Raw genomic sequence first — 27,522 nt, 5'->3', positions numbered from 1 at the left:
AGTCAAGTTCAAGCTGGAGAAGATATTTTTAGTGCCTGAAAATCTCTGGCTTTTCATTTATCTGTTTTTCTAATCTGTGTACTGAGGTTATTGCTGCCATCCTTAATAAAAATATTTTCTCAAGAGAATCTCTTCTTTGTAAACCCGTGTTAGGGAGACAAAGCAGCAAAAAACAGAAGGAAGTATCAAGGTGGACCATTACCAGAATGCCTATCTCAGAGCTCATCTAGCCTTTCATCTTTTGACAGTCCTTTTACTGCAGGAAAAAAAAAATACCAAAACAAAACAAAAGCAACCCTCTCTACCTACCCTACAATCTAACCCAGTATTACTGAGGCAAGGACACATTCTGTGTTTAAAAAGGTGGTTTTTTTTTTTTTTTTTCTGGAAACTTTTCTGGAGGTTTTGTATGCATATTTGGTTTCTGTCAAGTAATTTCTTCCTGTTTCATATATTAGCTGCCTAAGCTGTGAGCTAGATAGTTCACTGGTTTATATTTTTATATTTTTCCTTTAAGGTCTCCATTGAATGTCCCATGGACTCCAAAACAGTATATTTATTACAGGGTACAAGAAACATAATTCTTTTCCATGGTTGGAAGCTGGCAGTGACATCTCCCATGGGGAGTAGTACATTTGCACTGTTCAAATGTGCGTGTAACTTAGATGCTGATATGGATGTTCACTGTAATGATGTTTGTCATCTGCTCCATTGCAGATGTGAGAAGCTCCTTTCCACTCATCACTACATGAGGTGTCACTCTCACTGTTCTTTATGCTTCTTTCTTTATTCAGAGAGTTTGGTGAACTTTTCTACTTTATCTTTTCATAAACAAAGCATGACTCTTTTAGATTACTTAAGGCATGTACTATATTTTTAAGATCTCAATTAGTACTAACCAAGACTGTTTTTTTCCCCATAAAATTGTATTTTTAACAGACATTTACTTTCCTTCTATGCTATTTTGTGCTCTTATGTTGCATATTGTAAGATACAATATTGCCAGTGGTCATAATAATGAACTTTAACATCTGTTCTTTGCAAATACCAACTGTTTCTTAATTTGGTGCCATATTTAAAAATTATTACCAGCTTTTAGCCTTCCAATTTAATGTCAATATTTCATTTCAATGTATTTTACTATGTAGCTGATTATGTTTCCTTTGTTATATAGTTGAGCTTTAGCTTATAACAGATTGCTATATCTCTCACCTTGGATATATTTGATGATGTGAATAGCACTCCCAATTTTCTTGTTCAATTTGCTTTCTTTCAAGCCTGGTTTTTATATATATATATATCTATATATATATCTCACGACCATTTTATCAATTTCCTCATTTTATCATGAGTAAGAATTTGAATGTGCTACAATGCTACAATCTGGAGATATCTCTACTGATATCTAGCATGTGTTGTTTCCTTCTAGTAACTACTTTTCACATGGATTTGAGTATTTACTTATTTATGCTATACCTTGTAAGACTTTGTGATTTTGGCCAAACACCTTAATTGATACTCATATGGGAAATCTCTCCAGCCCCTCGATGGCTAGTGCACCTTCTCCAAAAACAAGAAATAGAACAATTCTGAACCCAAATCTTCAATGTTACGGGTGAGATAGTAATATTTTAGTTATCAATGTTTACATATCAGAACTTCATTGGCATTATTTGCTCAGATCCTAACTTGCTCTTTATTTTTTTCAAGAAATGCACCCTAACCAGTCCCTGTGCCTCGTGCAGAGTCCTTTTCCCACCATTGTGGAGGGAATTATGACACGTATTTTCAATTTACTCACTCTGTGGAAAGGCTGCAGTTATTTGGGCCATTCTGAAGTATTATCACCTCTTCAAAAACCTGTTCTCTGCTCCACATCTACTCTGCTCTGTTGGAAATGGGGGGGTTTTTTACCTTTTTTGTCTTCAAGGTAATGTTGGAAAAACCTGAAACTGTGTAAGGATTTGATCAGGCTATTGATAAGAACAGTTCAGAAAAAGAAGAGAGAATCATGTAACCACATAATGACTTACTACCACATTTTAATAACTTTCTGGATCAGTTAACATTACAAGTTGTTGAAAACTGGCTCCTATTCCAGCTAGACCTCAGTCTCATCCAATGTGGATATTCCAATATTCCTGAAATTACTTCTGTCCTGGTACTGCATCAATTCCTACTTTCTGATAAATATATTTTAAGTACCCTTGAAATTTATATTCATAAATATTCTCAGAAGAATGCATGGTCTGCAAAAATATTTTTAAAGATTGCTGTAAGTAGTTATCCCACTTATGTTTGTTATAGTATAGATAAAGATGGATGGGTATTGCATTAAGTGAATATGAAGAATGTATCTTGTAAATATTGCTGCAATATGTTGGTGCAAAATTCTGGTACAAAATTGGTTTAAGGGACCAGTATAGTTAAACACAGCCAAAATGCATTTTATGTGCACAAAACACCAAGAATACTTTTTTTTTTTTTTTTTTTCCTTTAAGACAAGAAAGTAATTTTAATTAGTCAAGAACTGAGTACAAAGCAAGCAAATATACACAAATTTTTACTTTTAAAAGTATCTGTGAATATATATTTTTCATTTTTGTTTGTAGCTATTCTTCTTGAATGGCAATACACAGAAGCTGAGGTCTCAGAACATTTTCTACCTGTTCCTGATCTGCTACAGGTCACTGAAGAGAATATTCAAATTCTTATGCAACCATAGACAATCTTCAGCTTTTCAGACTCACAGCCACAGGTAAATTCAAAGATGATACCCTCTTTGTACTGGAAGTACTGTGGTATGAGCATATACATTTTTCCAAGCTTTTTTTTTTTTTTTTTTTTTTTTTTTTTTTTTTTTTGCTGTTGAAAGAAAAATCCTTTTTCTGATGTTTTCCTGATTATGCCTAAAAACAAACAGATCAAATACAGATAATTAATTTTTTTAAAAAAATGTATGAATATCAGACATAACCTTTAAAAAAGGCATAAGAACCTCTGATTTTTAATTAAAATATTTAAGGTGTATATATATTTTTGGATGAAGAAACTTTATTGTCTGTATGTACAGTACCTAACACAATGAAAATACTATTTTTTAGAGTCTCCTAGACATTACAGTTCATAGTATGAAAAATGAGTAATACTATTAACCTTCTAGGGTAACACTTTGAATAAATTTATTTCTTGAGTAGTGACCTTATTTTTTTTACAGAATTACATTTCTAGTAGTTTGAAGGTTTTATGAAATAAAATCAAATGGTAAAGATGTAACATGAAAGAGTGAATTAGTTTGTGACAATGTATTTGCATTTGAAGCAAAAAGGTCGGAAAGTCAAATATAACTAAAAATGAAATGTCTTATCATTGATGTCTAGAGAATTAATATTGTTCCTTGTAATTATCTTGTGTTAATTTTATTAGCTACAAATCACACTTTGAACAGCTCTATATTCCATTTCTATATTTCTTATTTTAAGAATGATTGTAAAAGTTTATGCATAAGAAGTACTAAGCTATAATTTGTAAATACTATATTATGTCACATAAAAAAAAAGAAAATGAGAAAGAGTTATTACCTTGTTTGATGAATGTTAAAGTATTATTCTGTATACTTTGTTTCTACTTTTGGAAAAATCTTAATGGTATATAATGCTTTAAAAATCCATTGTATCTGGTTAGATAAATTAATTGAGAAAAATTAATCTATGATGTCTGATCAATTAAATTCCTCTGGAAATACCATTATCAGACTAAAAACTGAATTTATTTATTGTGTTAAAGAAGAAACATTTGAACGTTCATGTTCCTAAAAATGTAGGTACCAGAAATTTTTATGATCCAAGACACACCATCAATTTACATATCCCATCAGCCAATGGATATGATAGGTTGTTTGCATACCTTTTTTAAAAAAATAAATTAGTTTATTGTTTATAATAATAAAATTGAAGTTATTAAATTAATTAAAATTAATTTCTTCATACCAATAATTGAACTTGCAGAATATATGCTTTGACCTAGGAAGATTGGAAAGCTAAAGTTATAAATATCCTCCTAAATCTTCCTGTTGAATCTCCTAGCTGAAATGAGAAGGCAACAATTTTTTCATTTATTATCTGTGTTGTGTTTTTCTGTGTGTGAACTAAATAATTTTTACTATGTTCAGAATGCTGAACAAAGACATAAATAAGGTTACTTACAAGAATTTACCCTTTTTTCTTGAATACCCCAAAAGCTTTGTGCTGTAGGGCAAATATTCCCTTGTCTGATGAACAAAGAATCTCAAATTCCAAAACACTGTGGTAAGTGCATATTTGTGTTACCAGTTTGGTGCATCTGATTTGTAGAATGGGTTGCTTAAATTTCTTTGGAATTAATTGGTCTAAATCATGTTATAAACAAAGGGAAAAAAACACATTGTCTAAAAAATCAAGAATATTTTATTCAAATTATGAAGTCTCAAGTGTCAAATAAAATAATAAATAATGTTATCATGATTACCATGTTGATAAGTTGTAGTTCAAAATATGGACAATTAAAGTTACTACGCTTGTATTTCCCAGTATGCTCACTTTATTTTTCTGGTGAAGTGTTCATCCTTTCTAGTGCCCTGCCGTTTGCTGAGGTCAGTAGCTTCAGCAAAGGTTGAAGGAAATTTTTCATGGAACCATCAGCATCTGTAGCCTTTTGCAGGAAATAGCTAACTCTTGGTATGGCTAGCATCTTCCCCCTCACTGCCTGCGGCCTATTTTGTTTGTTTGTTTGTAGTATCTTGATCTTTCTTCACTGTTCTGCGGGACCATGTCAGATCCAAATGCACTATATATGCATGTTTTACATGTTTACCCAGGTTACCAGGTTACATTCTTTTCATAAACATTGGCATGTCATCTCTGGTACCGTCCCATGCCCATAATTTTAAGGCCTCTACTCTTATTCTGTGCTTCCTCTCCTCCATGCAGCATTTCACTCCAGGGTCATAGATAGTTCATTCTGCACCAAACACAGCTGCTGAATACGGATATCAAGCAGCTACCAAAGTGTGAATAGCTATACACAAAGATGCATACCTATACACAGTTACACAATTTTACAAAGCAAGAGGAAAAGAAAACAAAACCAGATAATTATTAAACTGATCTTTGGATAACCTCTTTTATTGTTAAACAAAAAAGATTTTCAGACATGAAACCAGGCAAAGCGTGGTGAATCCTAGGGCATGCGAGGTTTCCTCAACACAAAACCTGTATCCCAACACTAGCAATGACCTTGTTCTGCAGATCTTGAAGGCTGAGCTTGCTTTCTTGAAAAAGGTGGTCCTAAGATGTAGTCCATTTACAAGACATTTATAACATTACTGACTGACTGAGCATTCTAAAGTATGGAATTAAGTCATTGGAAATGGAATGATAGATATTATAAACTTGTTAGACATAGGCAGAGTAGATTTTTTTCTCTTTTTTTCTGTTTTTAGTTATTACAGAGCTGTGTGAGAGACTTTGCAGACATTATTCTCTGCAGGTCAGGCCTGGAGCATACTTTTAATACAGAATTTGCAATGGAACATGCCATTTCTTTTTTTTTTTTTTTTCTGTAACATAGTTTAAACTAACAATCTGTAAATCTTGAAACTGCTACTTTCTTCATACAGTCCTGACCAAAACATTGGATTTAAGAGTTTGCTTTATTGGGAAACTAGGCTTCTATAGAGGTACTAAAATGGAGATACCAGTGGCTGAAGGAAAAAATTGTGAAGTCCACATAATGTAGTGCAGAACTAGACAGCTATGGCTACACTCTTTCTTAAATTTAGCTCTGATATTCCTTTTCATATCAGTTTCAGTGATTTTCTGTACTCTGGCCAGGTAGCTGCCATCACTAGAGAATTCTTCACAGTACACATGGGCCCTGCATACCAGGACCAATGTTTAGCTTTCTAACACATATGGCATTAATCACTGAAATTAAGATGAGAGATAAGATAAAGAGCAATACTCAGCACTACTCCAGTGCATGTCATTTTATTGAAAAGCAGAACAATTTTATGAGGTTACATAAAATCACAGAAGATCAGAAGTGCAACCAAGCAGATAAACCCTCCTTTTAGGTACCTTTAGTATGCTGGTACCTGTGAAAGAAGCTACACATATATATATATATATATATCATCCATGTATCTAGTTTCTAGATTACTAATTCAGTTTTCATCTGTCACATGCATTTTTTTCAGAGTTCTGTGGTGCAAACTTTCGGATTTCGAATCTGCATTTGCATATAGGCATGAAATTTTGTTGAAGAGGAAGGAAGATTTCACCTTCACCAGCTCATAAAATATTTGCACACAAAAAACATGATACAGAGAAAACTTTTGTCAAAATGGTCAAATTTGAGACTGGACATAAAATACATGCTATTGCTGATCTTGAAAATACTGGGAAATTTTAATTTCCAATTCAGAAAGCTATCTGGCAAAGGTGAAAAACAAAAAGTAGATCTTAAGTGTTTTGCATGAAACAACAGAATTCAAGCACCCCATTTCATCCTTGCTAGATTTAGCTTCCTGATTCTCTAAACCTTCCCTAAAGAGCAGAGTCATCCAGTGACAATAATAGTTGCTTCTCCTATCAACATCCTTCCCTGTGTGAAACCCTGCAGCCTTGCCATTGACACAGGAGGTGGGTTGGCTCCTGAAGACAGCAGCCTGACCGCAGCACAAGCTGTTCTCCATCTTGCTACGGGTGAGCTGGCCAGCACCCAAGGCAGGGCTGACCTTGCTCCTGGGCTACTCACATCTTCATCTCTCTAGGACCTTGCTGTGCTTCTCATAGGTTGCTCTCCCCTTTCTCCTGGCTGCCAGAATAATTGGTCTTCCATCTGGCTATTGTCCAAACCAATCCAGTCACGGTTTCTCCATCTGGTTTATTCTTGGAAAGATGAACTGGATGTTTTAATTTAGAATAGTCAATCTCTTCCTACCTTCTCTCCACAGCCTACTTACTTCTTCTACACATATTTAATTTTGGCTAGACTTATGCATAATTGTGGAGAGGAGATGTGGCTGCCCCCCCTGCACCTCCCCCCTTATTTTTATTTTTCCTTTGATACTTTTGTGTCTTCCAGTAGCAGAAAATTTCCCAAATCCTGTGAAATTGTGCCTCACAAGATCGCTTCAACATCATTACACAACTTTCCTGCTTATTCTCTGCTGGTTTGTGAAAACAACACCCCCCTTACAAAAAAATAGAACAGCTTAAAATCTCTATTTTATATTTGTACTTGTCCTGGTTTAGGGCAAATTTGGGAAGAAACCTCCGAATAGAGTCCCTCTGGGAAGTAAACCCAAACTGCCCCCCCCAACTAATCTGGGAGAAAATTTCCTTAGAGAAAAGTGGAATAAACGATTTATTCAAGAAACTAAGTGCCCACAAGCATGAAAAATTAATAATATGAAACCGCAAAACCTCTTGTCATTCCAAACTGAGACAGCAAACTCAGAACATCATTGCCGTGGGTTGCATTTCTGCTCACCCAGTCTCTTATCAGTCCCTCTGGCACTGGAAAATGCCATCCTGGGCCCTGATGGGCCACAGGTGTGAGATCCAGGTGTCTTTCTGGGTTTTTCAGTCCAGGACAGGTTTAAACAGTCCCAAGAAAAAGAGGAAAAAAAAACAGTCCAGAGAGTTTCTCTGCCTCAGTGAGTTAAACTAACTAAAAGCACAGGAGATCTCTGTCCCACTGTCTGTCCGTGCTGAAGATGAACACTGTCCAGGAGCCAGAATGTGGAGAAGTGAGTGCAGTTTCTGAAAACAAACTCCATTTCTTCTTTCTCCCCCTTTGCTCTCAGAACCAGTCTTAAAGGTACAGAACGCAATAGCCAACATACACAGAACAGACTATTGGGGATACAAACATCATAAAGTCACCCTAGGACAGTACTATATTGTCCTTTTTATACACCACTATATGTATGTATATACATACATCCATTCCTTCCTCTCCAGGGGTAAAGATGTTTACACCACAAATGCATAGAAATAATTCCATATTAACAATTTATATCTTTGGCACCAAACGGTAAAATGCTTGAAGAGGTAAAGTTTTTAAAAGGAAGAGGCTTTGTGAATATTTTCAGTTTGCCATGAAATATCTCATTAAACCGGCTGATTTTTCTCCTCAGGTTTTGTCACACAAGGTCTTGTTTGTTGCTTGACTCTGACTCTTCGAGGTCAATGCATTTCCATGCTGTTACTCATGTAGGATCCACATCAGGGCATCAGCTAGTCTAATTGGCAGACTGTACACAGAGGTCAATGAAGCGACCTACATTTGCATTTGCCTGTCCTGCCCATAGATCAAATAGGAGAATTTTGCAAACAGTAGTTACTCAGTGCTATCTTTTAGGTCTTTGATATTTAAAGATCATAGAATCATAGAAAATAATGCTAGAATGATTTGAGCTGGAAGGGACTTTTAAAGCCATCCAGTTCCAACTCCCCAACATGGACAGGGGCACCTTCCACTAAACCAGGCCCCAATCCAAACTGGTCTTAAATATTCCCAGGGATAGGGCACACACAGCGTCTCTGGGCAACGTGTTCCAGTGTCTCAACACTTTCACAGTAAAGAATTTCATCATTTAGATATTTCATCTAAATCCACCCTCTTTCACTTAAAGCTATTACCCCTCCTTGAAGCCACAACCCCTCCTTGTTGCTCATTGCTACCCCAAGAGAAATATCTTGGGACTTGCTGCAGTCTGAGGTTTGTAGCAGAGACTCCCACTGCAACAGCTCCCTTTGGGTGGAGACATTGGCCCACCACTGCACAGAGACAGTACAGACCAGGTTCCTCTAGGTAAAAATAAAAGAGAACAAGTTAGTGTAATTGTTATTATAATCACAGTTTAGGTTAAATTGTTGTGCCCAGAATGCAACTGCAAACTGTATTAAATTATCTTATGTCAAGCATCTACCTCTGAACCTCAATATAAAAAAAACAAAAACAATCATTTTTCTCTCTGAATTAGAAAAAAAGATGAAAGAATGTGAATTCTTAGGGTAAACAAACAAACAAACCCAAAACCAAACAAAATGAGAGGTGGTATTGGTGTCGAACAAAGCAAGGTTCTTCTTTCAGTTTTGCTGTCTGAAAACTTTTCCTCTGGCTGTAATACAAAAGCCCAGTTTTCTCATTCTAAAAAGTCAGAGAACTCAGCAAAATTGTTCTACACCTTTCCTCTCTTCCCTAGAAATCAAAACAAGGTAGAGGTTTAGGGTGACTCACTGAGCATAAATTGAGGGTACCTTGTCCTATGTAATCTTTTTAGCACCCATTAACAAAAATAAAATAGCATTTGGCATTCTGTTTTCATCTTCCTTGTGGCAAAAGTGATGAGAGCTATATCCTTAGCCAGCAGATCATCTCAAAGGATTTTAACTTTACACAATTGTCTTCCAAGCTCTCATTTAAGCTTAGCTGGTGGGATACGGGATGAAGTATTGACATTATGGAATTCTTCAGATGAGAATCCTGCATTTTATTTTATTCTATTTGATTTCATTCATTTTTTGTAAGTGAAATGTCATGCGGATTAACTAAAGAAAAGCAAAACAAAACAAACAAGCCAAAACACATTGACATTTCTGAAATTGGAATATTTAATTTAGTTTTTCTGAACTAATCTAACATAGTTACTTTTCTGCCACTGAAATTTGTGCTTAAGTTTCTCTTCCATAAATGTCCCAGCCTTGTAGTCCCTATTCCAGGTCTTATACTTATTTCTACACTTATTTTCAAATTGGGACATAATAATGCAGCAGGATACTGGGCTGATATATTTTCTTCATAAACATATGCTTGATATTTCTAATATTACTTTTTTAATGCTTATTTTTTTTCTACATGTAAATGGGTATCTTAAGACTTATATTGCTACTTACATAGAAGTAGAAAATCTCTAACATTTGTAGGTGACTGATCATGCGCGTGAAAAAGGGTATAAGGGTTATGTAAACAAATGGAAAAAATATTTGTCTTGTTATTCTTCAACATGTTTTGTTATTCACAGCTAAATTCTGACTTGCACTACATATGATCTGTATCTTATGACAAGCCCTGTCTTCTCTGCAGGAGATGGGAGAATATGAATGAGTTACTTACAGATACCAGCCCAGTTCAGGCTCTTAGGATCTGATCCTCAGCAAGAGACCTCAGGCTAAAGATGGAGATGGCACCCCGTATTTCATTCAATTTATATCTAAACACGGTTTAATAGTAAGAAAATAAGAGAGCTCCATTCCTTCAGGGGATCCTCTCAAAGATTTACCTGCTCTGAATTAATTCTTAATTGATTCTATCTCGTGATGGGAATAGAAACAGAGAGGAAAAAGACAGTCAGGTGTCTGCATATTATTTTTCAAACACAGTGTAGTCTATCATAACATATTCACTGAGAAAAGAAAAGGAAAGGGTAAAGAAAAGTAAAGGAGAAAAGAAACATCTTTGGAAAGGCCTGATTACTGTGAGATATTCAGATTCTTTTAATGAATGGTTATGCACCATTTCCACAGATTTTCACACAAGCCACTAAGTACACACATAAGTAATTATATTTTGTTGCAATTCATTAAACTTTTTTCCCTCCCCCCCCAAAAAAAGTCATTATACAGAAAGAAAAAAAAAAAAAAGCACAAGATTATCATTAAATACTACTAAGAAGGACACTAAATGATTTTTAAACAGATTCCAGATAATTCATTAAAAAATACTCTCATTAGTACTGTAGATTAATCCATGCATTTTTGTATTTACAGCGACTCATGTGTAACTTCTATATTCTCTTCCAGAAGCTGTGACTTGCAAGAGATTTTAGTGGGAATAGAATTTTATTTGTAAAATTATTAATGAAAGGAAGGGGGAAAAAAGATGCATTAAAAAAAAAATTCTTTCATTCAGCATTGTATATTTATTTTGTATAGTGACGAGAGACCACTCAGGAGTGAAAGAAAATGTTATTGCATTTCAGCCTATGAAGCCCTCCAGGCCTCACTTCTCTGTTTTCTCTTGGTTCCACTTGGCTCCTCTTGAAGCTCTACCTCCCTTAAGTGGTTATAAGTAAGAGTAGCTTTAGGAAAAGCTGCATATCAGGATCCCTATTAAAAAGTCTGTCTAGAAATGGCAAAGATCCCAGCAAAAACAAAACAAACAGCACAAATCCCACATATCTCTCCAGAGATACAGATACTATGAATGGCTTCACTGCTATCATGAGCAATGAAACTCCTTTTATTTTCACAGACTTCCACTTTCTAGAAGTCTTGTGCTGGCTATTTACCAATCCTGGAGTAATTCTGCTTAGCTTGATGAAAACTTCAAATGCAAATTCCAAACACAAGAGCCATGATTTGGACAGAGGTAATGTGGGAGAATCACCCCCATTGAAATCATGTGTTCTATCCCTCTCACTCCCATGCTTCCTTTCCTTCACTTAATAAATTCAACTTACTCTGCTATCAGATCACTGAGTGAACCCAAGAGAGTGAAATCTTATGAGTCCAATGAAGTAAATGTCAAAGAGAGCATCTCCCTGAATGATAAATGACCGCTTTAAAATATTTTTATGGTGTTCTTTTTATTATTTTAAAACCAAACAATTCTCTTGGGTTTTTCCATCGTTATTTTTTGTTCTGTTTATGGAAAATGGAATACGTTTTCTTTAAAAATAAAAGAAAATAAAGGTAATTAACTCTAGTGAGTTCTTAAAACTGTCTCTTCAAGTCATTGTAGCATGTACAGATATATCTATAAAATATGATTGGTCACTATATTTATGGTTTACATTTAAAAGAAGTTAATATATAATTGGCTGGTCAGTAACCAAGTTTTAAATTATACAGATCTTTTAAGGCCAGATTTATTATTCTCTTACCTCTAAGCAAACACCTAATTTAAGCTCTAGGTCTTGGATGGATAAAAATCTTATTTTAAATTACAATAAAGACAGTGAAAGAAAATACCCCAAATGGTTAAATGTATTTTTTTTAGTTCCCCTTGTCTATATAGCAACTCATTTTTTTGTTTGTTTATTTAGAAATTTATTTAAAAATTCACTCAACTCCTCCAAACCTCCTGACAGGTTTGGCTCAGGTGATGAGTAGAGTTATTCTGCTGAATTCTCCCATTTAGCTCCCTTTCTGCAGAAAATATCATGGTCTGTGAGGTCAGGAAAGAGCTAACAGGGTAAAAGTTTTCCTTCATAGGTGGCAGTCCAAATTATTTCATCTTCATGCTAATATTGAAAAGTCTGCTGATCATTAACAGGTGCCTACACAAAGAGGAGACAATTTATCACATGAGAACCCTGTACTGGGAATAAGTATGTGTTTTCTTCTGAGTTGGGAACATTTTTCTCATAATTGTGGGAATTAGCCTTTGATTTCTTTTTTAAGGTGCAGCCTATGCAACTAGCTTTATTTTTTTCCTTATAGGTGCATAGTATCTTCACCTTGTCAAAAACATGGCCATTGTTCTGGCCAGTTCCCTTCATTAATTCTTCAACAAGCATTTCCAAGAAACCTCTATTTTTGTTCACTTCCTAGTGTTCATTTATGTTTGCTTGACATGGCACATCTTACTTAGATTACATCTTGTGACAAGATCCAGAATTCTCAGTAAATGAGAATATCATATTTACTGACTGTCAACAATATGTTTGCCCCTTTCTTACATCTCTGTCTAGTTAATTCTGCCTTGGTGAATGAAATGCCAACTCTTCTTTATTAGTAGAAAGTCAGTGAGAAGTATAGTTCATTAAAAAGCTGGGGTTTTTTTCCAAGAGGTATGTGGTAATGTATCTCTGACTTCCAATTACACTTACTCAGTTTCCACAGAGCTTAGGAGAGCATCCATCTCTCTTCACTTTTTTCTGGTCTGCCTTACCTCAATCTGTACAGAGCTGATGTCAGACCATGAATGAACAGAAGGAAGTAACCATTCTCACTAAATAGGAGCTTTCACCTAACACTTCTGTTTCTTAACACAAGCAAACAAAAAATCAAACAAAAAATTAAGCATGATAAAATGTATAGAAGATATGAAAATGTCATCTTGGTTCATTTTAATTCCCTCACTCAAATCTAATGCCAAGATTTAGACAAATCAAGTTTTGTCTAGCATAGGCAAAAAATTCCTTGAGGTAAGAGCAGCAGAATTAAACCTCTGTCAGCTTGTATTTGATATATAATTACATAATTAAATAACATATACTAGAAACAGAGTATTGTTAAAGAACCTTAAGCTGTAAATGTAAATTATGACATTTGCTTTGATTTGAGGAAAAAAAAAATATTAACTGATCTATCTACTTCTTAAAGATAAAGCTGTATTTAAGTTGATAAACTGTGATCATTTCCAGCTTGATACAGAAATGATATTGCTTATACTAAAGTTGTTAGGATGAGATAATCCTCAAGAAGTTGTCAGGAAATTTTTCTAAAAAAGTCACAAGTGATTCTGAATAATCTTACAAGAATCCAGCTGCTCAGATAATTTACACCATACTTTCCGATAGAAAGCAAGTCTTTCTGACTCTGCCAGGATGGACATAATGGGTGGACAGGTTTCCCCTGTTACCTCAAGCCCATCCAATTCAAGTTTTAAAGTCTTTGATATTAGGGAGGTTTGTGTTTATTTGGTAGAGGTTAAATTGACCTTGACATCTAGATATAAATAAACAGGGATTCAGTGTTATCCAAGGCACCAGGTTTGCATCAATCAGAACTGTTCCCTTTGCAGACCATGGTTTCATCATGTTGTTTTACAGCATTACCCATGTAAAGAGTTATATTTCCTCTTTTGCAATCTCTTTGTGTTCTGCCCAGGAAATTCCTGAATATCTGACTAGCATAAATCTGCATAGCTGGCTGTAATTTATTAAAAATAAGTACAATATATGTGACAGAAGTACAGACAAGAGGTTTTCCATTTCCACATAGAAACAGTTGTTAAATTTCCTGAGACTGTTTGATGAAGAAGAAAAAGGGAGAGAGAACTTTTCTTGATGGGTGGCTTGAGAGCTTCCTTTAGTTTTAGTTTTAGTTTTAGTTTTAGTTTTAGTTTTAGTTTTAGTTTTAGTTTTAGTTTTAGTTTTATCATTAACAGGACACATGTCTGAAAAAATGTCACGTTTGGTTTGTTTTTTTTTTTCTTTTAGGACTCCTTAGAAATCTTCTTGACCAGGAGCTATAACTGATGTAGCACTAGACTTTAAATTATCCCACCATAAACATCTTCCATAATAATTACTAAAGTGTTACTGCAACACATAGCTCTTGCTCTTTCACCAAATATCCTCATTTTTTTATAAAGGCACAATGAATATTTGAATTATTGTTCAAAAATTCCTAAATTGACTTAAGATAAAAGTTGATGTCTATAATAAATTACCAGTGGCACAATTATGCCACAATATTTTTAGGGGTGTTTTGCATTTCTTTTATTACATTATTTTTATTATATTTTTTATTTGACTGTAAAACCCCAACACTAACTAGTAGATAAAATCTAATTTTCACAAGGAATTATAGGAAAAGAAAATACATTTATTTAACATCTCTAAAAATATGTAAGGAGATAAACCACTATCTTGGGCATGTGTTTTTTTCTCAGCGTGAAGATTTTTTGGTTCTTGAATCTAAATTATTTGGTGGAAGAAAAATGGCCAGAGGGTAAAACCCAGACTATAAAAACTCTCTGACTAACTTTTGTGACTGCTCTAAATTGACCACTTTTTTCCCTGACTAATCTCTAAACAGAGGGCATATCCCTTTCACTTGCAAAATACTCTCACACAAAATGAATTACCTTCCCACCACCCTGGTTACTTGCCAGGGAGTACTTTATTTTTCCACTAGGAAGAAGAAAATCAGCTTGTATTTTGCTTGCTAGAGCCTTCTGCATTTTAATTCTGGACTCTGAAAGAACATCAGAGAGGCTTTATGATGTTTCACACAAAAGTGCCTGTGTTCATAGTTTTACTCAGGGCACCCAAAATAGCATGCAGTAAGCAGTGTCATACTGTGAGTTTCCAAAGTAAAAGCAGAACTGACTTATACTGGCAGGAAACTGTAACTCCTAGAGTTTTCTGAGGATCTGTGCAAACAGATCTGCTTACTTCTCTGCATCCCAAAAGTAAAACAAAACTGCTTACTTCTCTGCATCCCATGCTTCATGTAACTTTTGCAATATCCATTCCTTTATGCCTAGAAGGCCCTGAAGTTGCACAGGTAAGAGAGCTCTGGTTTTTGTTTGTTTGATTGTTTGATTGTTTGTTATATTCTAAAATCAAAAGCATTCCTCTGGCTGCATCCAGTGAAAAAAACCACAAAAGGCAGGGACAAGCCCAGAAGCCATTCAAAATCTCTAGAAAGAGAATCTGCTTTGTTGTTCCATCAGAGTCCGCCATTTAACTTCTATATCTGTGATGTTCCAAATTTCTAAATTGGATTTACCAGAGGAAATACTCACTATGTTTGTTTTGTGTTCAACTTGCTCATTAAAATTTTCTTATTGTCAATCCATTTTTGCAAGACCCCCAGCTCTGACAGAATTCTTGTAATTCAGCTGCGCTTAGGCAAGTGATAGTCATGAATGTGTGCTTAAAATTTCTGAGCGTGACATCAAGACTGAAAATTTTCTTGTTTAAAAGGAATAGTAGGAAATACTCCCAGTCTTGTTATTCTTCACTCTACTGTATCAGAAATATCTTTTCTTCTTATTTTCATTCGCATTTCTGTTTCCATTTCTCTTTATAATCACCCAGCTAGTAACTGCATGCAAATTCTTTCAGACCACAGAAAATGTATGCTTCTACTTTTGTCAGACCTTGACTGTGAAATGGCAATTTTTTAAAAAATTAGTTTTTCAAAGAACAGTACACTGGCAAAATATTTGCATTGCATGTTTCTTTTGTAACACTTCTATTATAGGAGGTATAGCTGCAATTTATTTTTAAAGCTCATACTCTTAAAATAGACTGTAGCCAAAAAACATCCAGTAGAATACAACCCAGAGATATTTAATAGTTGTTGATCTGTTATTAAAATATCAAATGTCTGTCAGCTTGTTCATTTCTGCAAATTATTTTGCTATGAAACTGGTGGGAATTACACAGCTTTTGGATTATAACACTATTTTTAATAGACTGTTACTTAGAATCAGTTGTGGTTGCAATAGCACACCAGATAAACTGCTTTTATTTTATGGATAAATTTGCACTAAGTGGAAAAATTGATCTGTGGACTCAGTTTTAGGAGTTGTAAAGACACATTTCAATGTTCAGCATTTTTCTGTTGGAAGTGTTGAACTAAGCACTTACATAAAATGAATACAGGGCTGTGACTGGAGTTCAGACTTTCTGCATTATTACAGAATAAAAAATGCATCAGTGAAAGAGCTAGACAATGGAAATCTATTCTTGGAATTATTTTTAGGTAGTGGAGAAAGGATGAAAGAGAGCCTTGCTCACAAAATACTCTAAGAAAAGTAGTTTAAAATTAAAGAACAAAGTCACAAATCTACTATGGAAAGCCATGCATATTTAGAAGCAAAATGTAACTACTTTTACCTAGTGTAAGGTAATTTACGAATTTTAATGTGCACTTTGCATCCAAAACTGAAAAATGTATAACATCTTAAAAATGAAGTCTATATAATTCTTTCTTGTGTCAGAATGTTTTACAGTGACCAATAAGAAGTAATTTTCAGACAATATCAGGATAATATGATATTGAAATAAGAAGACAACATATTATATGCTATACAGACATATTTTAATGATGTCTGTGGTTTAAGCTACTTGTTGCTTTTTATCTTTACTCTGGTTTATTTGCTTTGATACTTCATAATTCTTTTGAGTGAAATTTCCATTGACTAGTCTTTGCATCATGTTTTTTCAACATATACTTGGAATCTTCTTGTTTAGTTTAATCAGAAATATTTAGCTATTTCCTAAACTAGTTTAATTTATAAGGTAATTGTGCCAACAGATCTAACAACATTAGATAGTACTGAATTAAAATATTAGATCCTTCTTACATGAAGACCTTTATTTTCCTTGTACTGTAAGTCACAGAAAGTTTTGATTTCTACCACAGGCAGTAGAGATAGGTTCTACCACGGTCCCTGAACTTTTTTTCTCTTTCAGTTGTGTTCCAACCCCTTTGATGCTAAAGGGAGTGAGGTGTAACATGATGTTTTCTTATCTGTCCTTCCAATTTTCTTTATCCAACAACATAATTTTTTTCTGAAAATGGATGAATCAAAGGTCAGAGAGTATCTATGGTCATCTCAGTTATCCTGGTTATCCTGGATCCATTGCAGACCCTGCTAAGCAGACAAGGTACACCTCTAGTATAAAAGGAAGCTGATGTGGATCAAAAGTGCATGGGACAGAGCAGGGGACATAATTCTGCTTTGGATGCACATGTCAAGGTCTCTTCTCCCCCTGTGTGTTGCCTGTAGCACAAAAGAAATTGCAGTTGCTGCTGTTAACAAGATGTAACTCTTAACAATATTGGCAAAGGAACATTTTTCCCAGGCTTTCTATAAGGGACACATAGTGAGGACCTTGCAAATGGAAGGTGGTATTAAATTAGAATCCTTCAGTCTCAGGCCACTGACCTAACTGTTAAAGTAAACTCCTTTAGAGACAACACAATTAAGGAAAATGGGATATTTAATTACCATAAAAGTAGGAAAAAAAGAAAGTAAAACCTCAGTAAAAGACTTTGTATCTGCAAATACCGTACTGGAATTAAAAAGACAATACCTGAAGATTGCTAAGACTATCTTGAGGGAGAACTCTAACACATGTATTCTGATACAATGTTAAATTTGTGGTGGGAAAACTATTTTTTGCATTGGAACTGTATATTTATTTTTTATGACTAGTGAACTAGTTAACTAATTTTTTTATAACTAGTTAACAACAGTTGTTGCAACCTTAAAATTTTTAACTGAACACTTAGAGAAAGCATAAGATGTCATTCATTATTTTACTTTCCACAAGTAATTTTGACACCTTAGAAGCCAAAAGAAATCCTTGTAGAGTAAGTTATAAAATACAACTACCAAAAGAATAACTGAATTGTGTGACTGAATACTATCTTTAAGTAATTAATGTGATTAAAATCTAACCAGTTCTGCAAAATACATCTGAAATATTTTTCAGTATTTACAGATCTTTTAGACAGTGTTTAATGAAACAGAAAATTATAGTTCTTAAAGTTTTATTTTGCTTAAAAATCTTCTTGTTTAAGACTAGGTTTACAAGCATATTAAACAATAATAGACGTAACTATTATATTAACAAATATTTCAAATGCTCTGTGCTCTTTGTCATGAAGCATAAAGAAGTTTTGAGGCTTTTCATTGTTAGCATTTGGATGTAGTCAGAATGATGAGTTTTCTTTAACTACCGAGGTTACAGAAATTAAAAGGGATTTAAAGAGGAAATGCTCGCCAAATGGTAAAGACGCTGTGGTTACACACTTCTTTCCTTAGAAGAGGTAGACAGCATTTTCAGAATGGTGAATAAGATATCTAGGGTGTGTGGGAAATATCAGTCTCCTGTGATTCATAAGTTAAGGTAGGATAATGCAATCTGTCAAAACTGCTTAGGAAAAAAAAAACTCAAAAAGCTTTGTAAAGAAAGGTATATTTATTTAACATCTCTCATATCTTTAAAAATTTTAAATTGTTAAATGAGAGATATCCACCCCAAGCAGATTTTATCAGAAGATGGAACAAAAATATGCATCCGATCTTGCTTTGCAAAGAGATTGTGGTTCGCTGGATGCTGTCACAAGTGAACAGAGCTCACTCCCTAGAAGTTGTGCCCACTCCCTGGGTAAGACTAAAAACAGGATCCAAAACCAAAACAGATACGACTCTTTGTTAAAGGAGTCACATTTTTTTGTAGTTTATGGAGGATTTGAAACACTCCAAAAATTTCAAGAAATCTGCCAACAAACTTCATAAACAAAATCATAACCCAGCAGCTTGTAAGAATTTATATGATCCAAAATACTCTAAATATTTTCTGCATCTTTTTTTTTTTAGACATTTACTGAAAATAGCCATACACCACATATGCTGTTACTCAAACCCATGCTCTGAGTCACCTGCTGACATCATCCTGTACATACAAACAGTTGAGAAGCTCCCTAGTGCCTTGATACATTGTCATACTTTTGAGGAGATGGAATCAAACAAAGTTAGGAGCAGTCCTAATTTTGCTTGCACTTTTGCCCTTTTATCCATGACATTTGAAGCAATATGAAATGAGATTTTTTTTTTTTTTTTTTTTTTTTTAAATGGAGTGAATTCCTTCTCTCTTTCATACTTTGAGTGAAAAACACCAAGAGAGTTCATTGTCCAAGGGTCCACGAGCAATAACAATTTGTCACATCCAAGACATCCTTTCCAGGCACTTCAGCACCCACGGATCCTGCAGGAAAAATTAGGAGTAGAAATGAGAGGATGGAATGTGCCAACATAATGTAAATTATAAACCTTCTATCTTTGCTAACATATTAGAAAACAATGCTCCTTTCAATTATTGCCCAGTTCAACTTCGAACAGCTGATTTCCCACTCTCTCCAGGAGATACAGGTAGTTGTTGGAGAACATAAAGGGCACTGCTGGTGCTGTTTTTATGTATCACTGTGATGTATATTGACTAGGCCAAAATTCACCCTTAACAGTAGTTCCCAGTCGTAGAGGAGCTAGAATGATTTATGCTACTTTATATCTCATGAGATACCCCTGGAAAATAAAAAGATGTTTCCAGACAAATTAAGATGACAACTAGTCTTACAGAACGAAAATGTGGTAAGTGTATTGGTTTTCCCCTAACATCAAATTTAACATATAAATTGAATTGGTTTCAAATGCCAGGTCATTAGATAGCTGGCATACATGACTATTTTCATAAAAGACTGACCCAGAAAATATATAAATAGCATTTGGAAATGTCACAGAGAGGTAAACTGTGATGATTGCTTGGCTTTTCAAATGCACTCTTTTAGGGGTGTGCAAATGTCGCAAAATTAGGCCCATTTTCTGGTGCCTCACATGTAATTTTCTTCTACTCAATTTTTTATCTCAGCTATTTTGTTAAGCGATCAAATTACAGAAATTTTTTTTCCACTTAAAGATAATAGGAAAACAGAGCCTAGACTCAAAGACTGTCACAGCTTAAGGCCAATTTGACAGTGCGTAGAATAAATGGTCTCAGTTATCTGAACATTTTAGTCGGAGCTGTTTGAAATTTTATGGTGGCACCACCCCTCTGTCCTGCAGCCTGTGGCAGTGGCAGCGACGCTGCCGTCCAGGAAGGTCAACAGAGCGGTCTCCACCACATGGCGCACAGCACTGGATGGGTCTCTCTGATTCCCTCTTTGAGCCCTCCCACATGCACGCAGAGTTTCTCTCCTCACATACTGTGGGTCATTCCCCTATGTAACTCTCTGAGCAACCCCCGCCCCATTAACTACTGGTCCCACAGCTGGATATCCAACAGGGATCCCGCATCCAAACACTCAGCACTCTGCACCATGACTGTGCCTGTGACTGGGCTTTTCAGAGCTTTTTCTCCTCTGCTGGCAGCTCCTGCAGAGCAGCACCACAAACTGCTCACGATGGGGGCCCAAACCACCCTCAGGTGACAGTCCAAGACTGGATCATGAAACATTCTCATTTGATGGGCAGAGATATTTCATTCCACCACCACCATCTGAAAGATTCATACATGTCTTGGCAACCCAGCAACTAACAAAAACCCCCAAGTTTCTTTTACATCAAGTCCTTAAAGACCAAGCCTAAGAAATAATTAAACAAATCCTCCCCAAATAATAAAATATTTTTAAAAATAAGTTATTTTTAGTAGATAATATTACTTATTTCCCCCAAAATGAAATTATTCTCTCAGAAGAGAAGAAAATTTAAAGCAATAACTTACTCTCAAATGTAGTGTCTACAAGCAGGGTATTGTTGCATGCGTGAAACACTCAGGGAAACTCTGAAATAAAAATTTATATTCACATTTGTCATCTATGTTATACAAACTTCAAAAGCAAATAATTCAGAATTGTGAATAACTGTTAAGTTGTCATAAATCATGGATTTCTGCTTTTTCTTCCATTGGGCTTTTGTAGTGTAATTTCCCTGTTTATTCCTCTTTTCTTTTTTCTTTTCTTTTCTTTTCTTTTCTTTTCTTTTCTTTTCTTTTCTTTTCTTTTCTTTTCTTTTCTTTTCTTTTTTCTTTCTTTTCTTTTCTTTTCTTTTTTATTTTCTTTTTCTCTTTTCTTTTCTTTTCTTTTCTTTTCTTTTCTTTTCTTTTCTTTTCTTTTCTTTTCTTTTCTTTTCTTTTCTTTTTTCTTTTCTTTTCTTTTCTTTTCTTTTCTTTTCTTTTCCTGAGAGACAGCCTCTTCAGAATAATACCTGATTTCCAAGTGAAGAAATACTGCTTGAGTCTGAGCTACTACAATCTGATTCAGCCCATTTTGTTTCAAATGAAAACTAGACAGCACAGCAAAAACTGTTGCATCATAAAAATGATAGAGTGTATTCCTGAGTGTTACTAATCATGAATGTCAAAGGGAGTAAAAAATACACTATTTCAGTAGTATATCTGAAGATAAATTCTCTTGGAACAATTTCAGTGGCCTTCCACTGGCAGCAACTTCAGATATCTAGGAATTCATAATTGTTGCCTGTAGGCTTCCTTTTTTTATGTCTGGCTATTTTGGAGTTATGTTCACTGTGCCTAAACCCGGGAAATAAGGTGATCCTACGGGCTGATATAGCAGAACCTATTGGAGAATGAATTAATGTCAGGGAAAGATTTACTTCTAATGCGATAATTTTAATGAATGTGTGACAAAATCACTCTAAAGTGAGGTAACAAAACTTCATTTTGTTTTGATGTTTTCTTATGTCCAAAAGATATATGTTGCTGTTTCTTTCTTTTTCTTTACTACATTACTAGGGGTTAGGATTCATATCTTGGTGTGATACCATAATACTATGATATTATGATCATACTGAACATAAATCTTAGTAATCATATGGAGAAAAAGCATTCTAACAATCAGCTGCATTAAGCTGGGATTAAAATATGTGAGAAAAAGTTCTCTGAAGTTTTTTCCTATATTTTTAAAATACACTGGGGAAAAAAAGAAGAAATGTCAATTCCTTTGGATAACATTATTCCTTTTGTTCAGTCTAGAAAAAAATGGTTTTAAAAAAGGGGCGTACATTATAATTTAAAGTAGTTTGTACCAAGAAGATAAATAGCATATTTTTTAATGAATTTTAAACGTTACTTTGAGCTACTTACTGTATGAAATATCTTTGTTCTGGTCTAACTTCATTTATTGGAAACATCTTTTGCTACCTGAAATAAAAAAATTCCTTGTAGAGGAACATGTGACCTGCCTGTAGATGTCTTTACTACCTTAGGTTAATTGCCAAGCTTCTCTCTGGACAAAAAGATGATGCTTTACACTCCATATGCTGCTTACCTTTCTTACAAGGCTGTAAAGCACAGATACTTTTCTCTTTCCATTGACTATTTAGGGAAGTTGCATAGGACATTATACTCTTTAACTTCAGGTATTTAAATTAATAAATGTCATCTCAAGAAAACATGGGAACTTCAGGCTCTGTATTATTAAAAAGCAAAAATGTTATCTATGCCATAAAGAGTAAACACTCACATGAAAAAAAATTAGATAAACTCTTAGGTTATTACCAGGCCCATAATATCTATATGTTCATAATAAACACTGTAATATTTCATGTTGTAGTCACTATTTTTCAATAAAAGAACTTCATTCCATATTATGTTCTGTTCTTCTGGTGATAAAATTAATTTTATACCTCATTTAGCAGTTGTATTTAGCAGACAATGATTCTAAGAGAAGACATCATTTACACAATTAATACTAATAAAGGTAAAGTAATAAAATAATAAAAAGGTAACAATGAAAGCTAAAAAAGTGTGGGGGGGGGGGGGGGGGAAAGCAAAATTAAAGATTTTGGACAGTGTAGCTTTGGCCAAGGCTCTGCTAGGTCTTGTTAAAATGACAGTGGGTATTGAGGAGAAGAATGGGATGTTTTTTACTCAGCAGAAACTGTGAATAAGTTTGATTTAACTGAGGCTGAGAGGCTGCAAATTGATTTCTTGATTCATTCAGGACACAGTCAGGGGCAGCATATAGAAAACCCTGAAGAGAAGAGGACAGCATTATTGTTTCCTTCCTTAATAGGTGTAAAAGGTTGGAACTCTGTCAAGTGGCAGGGAGTTCATCTGTGTAAAAGACACTGCAAGGTATTTGCCCGTCAGACACATCGATTGCTTGATGCGAGGCTGAACCGTGGGTGACAGGCTCAGCAGCCGGCGGTGGCTTGCTGCCTCCCGGAGCTGGGGAAGGAGATAACCCGGGATAACCGGGATGCTGAGACAGCCCAGCCCTGCTGCCAGTCTCACTGCAGAGCTCAGGCACTCAGTCACAGCTGCGCTACTGACAAACCACAGGGTGCGTGTTACAAGTCACAGCCTGCTCTGTCTTGCCTGCCACTTCTTCATGAGCTAAAGAGTTAGTTGAAGATCAGTTTGAAATTACTTTACAATTAATGAAAACTCGGTTAAAAAAAAATCAGTTTTAAAGTCATATGTTCTCACATCTCTCTGTCAAGAGAGGAAATGAATTTGAACAAAACAAGTTTTGAAAAACTGAGGTGCTAAACGACATGGTTTTCACATAGAAAACTTACAATTTTTATTTTTAAATACCAAGATATTTATTTAAAAATGGTCATAAAATACCATTGAAACAAGTTTCTTTATTAAAAATATTAATTCAAGTATCTGGCACTGAAGACACAAAGCGTTAAAGACTTTAAGAGGGCATACCTCAACAGTAATTCTTTTAGGTATTCAGATCCATCCCACTGGGCAGCTAGTTGTTGATATATAATAATAGTTTACCACTGTTTACAATTAAAAAATCCAAACATATATATGCATAAAAGATAAGCAAATTGATAGCAATTCCATTAAATCACATACAAGCTCCTCAGTTTCTAAACATAAATTGGAGTTGGTTTTGGTCATTTAAGGGCTACAAGCTCTATGTACAGAAATAGCCCACCAGTGATGCTAATGGCATGTTAAAAAATATCCCTTCTACTGTTGGAAGCTATTTTCTACTTTGAACTTTTGAACGATTTCTAAAATTTAGAATATTTCTGTATAGATGTTTATATGTTCATGTTTTGTTTTCCAGTAGTCATAATGTACTCTTACTCTCCCATTTCTACATCTGCGATAAAGAAAACAGGTAACAATTACAGCAGGGGGATTTTTTGGCATGGTTTCAGATTAGTTTGCCATTTTCTGATAGCAGTAAGCACAACTTATAGAATTCAATTTATTCCATTGAACACAACCTAGTCAAAGATTTCTTTTTATAAAGAAAGAGAAAATCAGAAAGGATCTTGGTTATCAGATGAATAAAAGACTTAAACTCCATGCACTTTCTATTATGTGATATTTGCATTTCACTTAGGAAAATGTGCTAAAATAATAATAATAATAATAATAATAATACCTTGAAATAATAATTTTCTTTCCGTTCTTTTGATTCTTCTGCTACCTCAGCAGAAATTAATCCCATAGTTTTGGTGATATTGTACAGGCATTCTAAAGAGCAATGAGCATTTGGATTTATATGTAATGATGTTGGAAGTAGTTCTCAGACCTTGTATTAAAATACTCAACAAATTCAACACTGTATAAGAAAAAGTTCTGTGACAAGAGATTAACCTTAGCCCTCAAAAGAAACCATCTTTATGAAGGAATTGAAGCCACAAAACACGCTGTAAGCATGACAGTCACTCTCTTACCTTATCAGGCATTTTCTTCCTTTAAACCTTCTCTTCTATTGAGCAAATAATAAATAACCTGGCAAGAAAAACAGCTTTTTAATTAGTTTGGGGTTTTCTTCTTATAGTTTGTTCAACTCATAGCATGCAATTTCTGCATTCAAAGAACAAGAGGGGCTGACCAGGGGCAGCAAAAGTATCTGGCGGAAGAAGAGAGGGAAAAGGCAGTCTGCTGAAAACAGTTGTTAAACTGTAAGGTGTAAACCACAAACTCTTCTTTAAGAAGATTGCAAAAGAACAACATAGTCCTCTGATGGGATAAAAAGGGAACTGTTAAAGTTCATTTACCATTAAGCACAATTCCCCCCCTGAATTCTCAATATAGAACAATGTTCTACTGAGAGCCAGTGGAAGTGCTCTTCAAGGTGAAGTGCTTTCATTACAGATGAATTATGTGCCCTGCATGTTGAATCAGTTGCTGCTTCCACAAAGATCATAAATCCAAATAGACTGTACTGCAAGAATCCTGATAATAGATCATATTTTAAGGTTGCCTTTTTGCAAAGCCTACTTGGTCTCTACTTGATCCTAGCTGCAAATAGTTCATCACCCAGTTTGATATCAGTATTTGAAAAAAAAATCAATGTCCACTCTCTTTTTCTCTTTATAGGAACTAACTAGACTTATATGAGATATTCTTTCCCTTCTCATTCTCTTTCCCAAAGAAAAATAATTCATTGAAAAATTTCAGAAAATTTGATTAACTTGGAAATTTCAAACTTGGAAATAGCTCAGAGCTCAATCATTTTCTCAAGGTAAATGTTTTGTTCAAGCATATTTTAATTTTAAGCAGTAGTACTTCCCTATTTGCTTATTTTAAATATTGCTGTTTGCATTCTGTACCGCTCATTGGATATCAAGAGAAGGAAATGGCAAGATGTCCCAAAAGACAAGTTCAGACGATCTAAAATCCTTAATCTACTCCCTGTTCTAGCTGGCATGTTACCTCTTTTCTCTTGGAGGTTTTGTGTGAATGCTTCATACATTTGTCTCTTTTAGTTTTACCTAATCCTTCTTTACACTGTTTCAGCAATGGGTAGAATCAACGCACTAGATTTATTCATTACTCTGCAGAGTAGAGCTTATTTTAATGTTCTAATAAGAAAACTTGAAACCCTTGTATTTATTTGTTTGGAAAATGACACTTTCTATCCAGCAGGGATTTTTTGTTTTCACACTGCTATGCTGGCTCTCTTAGCATGGATAATGGCCCTGGCCCCTTCCCAAAGAGGGGGATTTCTGTGCTGTGTTTAAGATTCCATAGTACCATGCCAATACTCTGTCCCTGTTTCTGCTCCTTTGATACTGCACAGCGAAGGTGAAATAGTACAATAACATAATCAGCATTAGCGATGTATATTTGGAGTCATATTTCAGTTAGGGGCAAGGAGGTCACAAAAGTAATTTGAAGGGAAATGAGAGTGAAAATGTACAGAATTTACTTTCCTGGCTGGCAGGAACTGGCAATAACAGCAAGAACTCAGGACTAAAATATTGTTATTGCCCTTTTGTTTACATGTTTCTCTGCAGTAAAACTGTGAGACCAGGGAGTAATCCCAGTTTATCTGTACTTGAATTTTCAGCCAGTTGTCTAGGTGCTTTAACCTGATTTTTTGTTTAAACAAAGCCCTAGTGAAATTATGAAGCACTAGTAAAATGAAGTTTCAACACAAACGAAGTAAGCACACATCTGTATTTTGCAAATACCCTCCATTCATTAAACTGCCATATATTATGACCTCTGTGAAAGTAGTGAATTAGATACTAGGTTCCTGAGCAGTCTTTTGAGTGTCCAGAGGACAGATAATTTAGTTAAAATTAATACTTACAGTGGAAGGCTAACTAGGCTGTAGCACATACAATAAATACAAAGTTTATATGCTCCGTAACAGACTTTGAGAGAAAAAAATAAAAAAAATACGTGACCAAAAGAAAACACAAACCCATATATATATACACACACACATATATATAAAGTTTAGAACTAGAGCAATTAGAATTAGAATTCTAATAAAAATGTATGTTTTCTGTAAGAAACCCCTAAAAACTCAGGAGTGTGCTGAATAGCAGTGAAGGTTAGAAAAGGGAGATGAGAGCAAACCTATCATTAAGGTAAGTGCTTACGGTATCTCACAACTCATGAGAACTTCCTGAACAAAGGAAAACTTACCTAAAATCACAAAAAAATTCCTAACCCTTCTGTTATCATATGCAGCAACAAAGAAACTTATGATATTGGCATATCTAGCTGGTCCTTGTGTTCTTTGATTACAAGTAACAATCTACCCTTTATTTGTCTGAATAATTTTTCATGTCTTGTTGCCTTTCATGCCATTTATCTACAGTTTACAAGTCATGAGCAGGAAACTAAAAAAATACCCAAAACACTGGAACAATAGGAGAGAGTTGAAATAACACAAAATGTAAATATGAGGATAAAGTCTGATTGCATGATGAGCTCCCGTTCTAGAAGAAATACATATGTCAGCCTGCTCTTCAAATTAAATGTTC

At 34.7% G+C, this 27,522-nt stretch overlaps 1 protein-coding gene across 3 annotated transcripts in view; it reads left to right on the top strand.

Moving 5' to 3' along the window:
* Positions 1 to 27,522, top strand: part of CDH19 (cadherin 19) — a 115,851-nt gene that overhangs the window by 34,819 nt on the left and 53,510 nt on the right. For 2 of the 3 annotated variants that reach the window (XM_040079427.1, XM_058422549.1), the window contains exon 2: positions 2,613 to 2,758. The exons of the other annotated variant lie outside the window; for it this stretch is intronic. The gene's annotated coding sequence lies outside the window, so the exon portion shown is untranslated. The remainder of the gene's footprint in view (positions 1 to 2,612; positions 2,759 to 27,522) is intronic. 3 annotated transcript variants of the gene reach the window in all.

Source organism: Hirundo rustica, chromosome 1 (genome assembly GCF_015227805.2).
Source record: "Hirundo rustica isolate bHirRus1 chromosome 1, bHirRus1.pri.v3, whole genome shotgun sequence".
NCBI classification, from domain to species: domain Eukaryota; kingdom Metazoa; phylum Chordata; class Aves; order Passeriformes; family Hirundinidae; genus Hirundo; species Hirundo rustica.
Note: the sequence above shows the minus strand (reverse complement) of the source record. Positions and strands in the feature narration are given on the sequence as shown.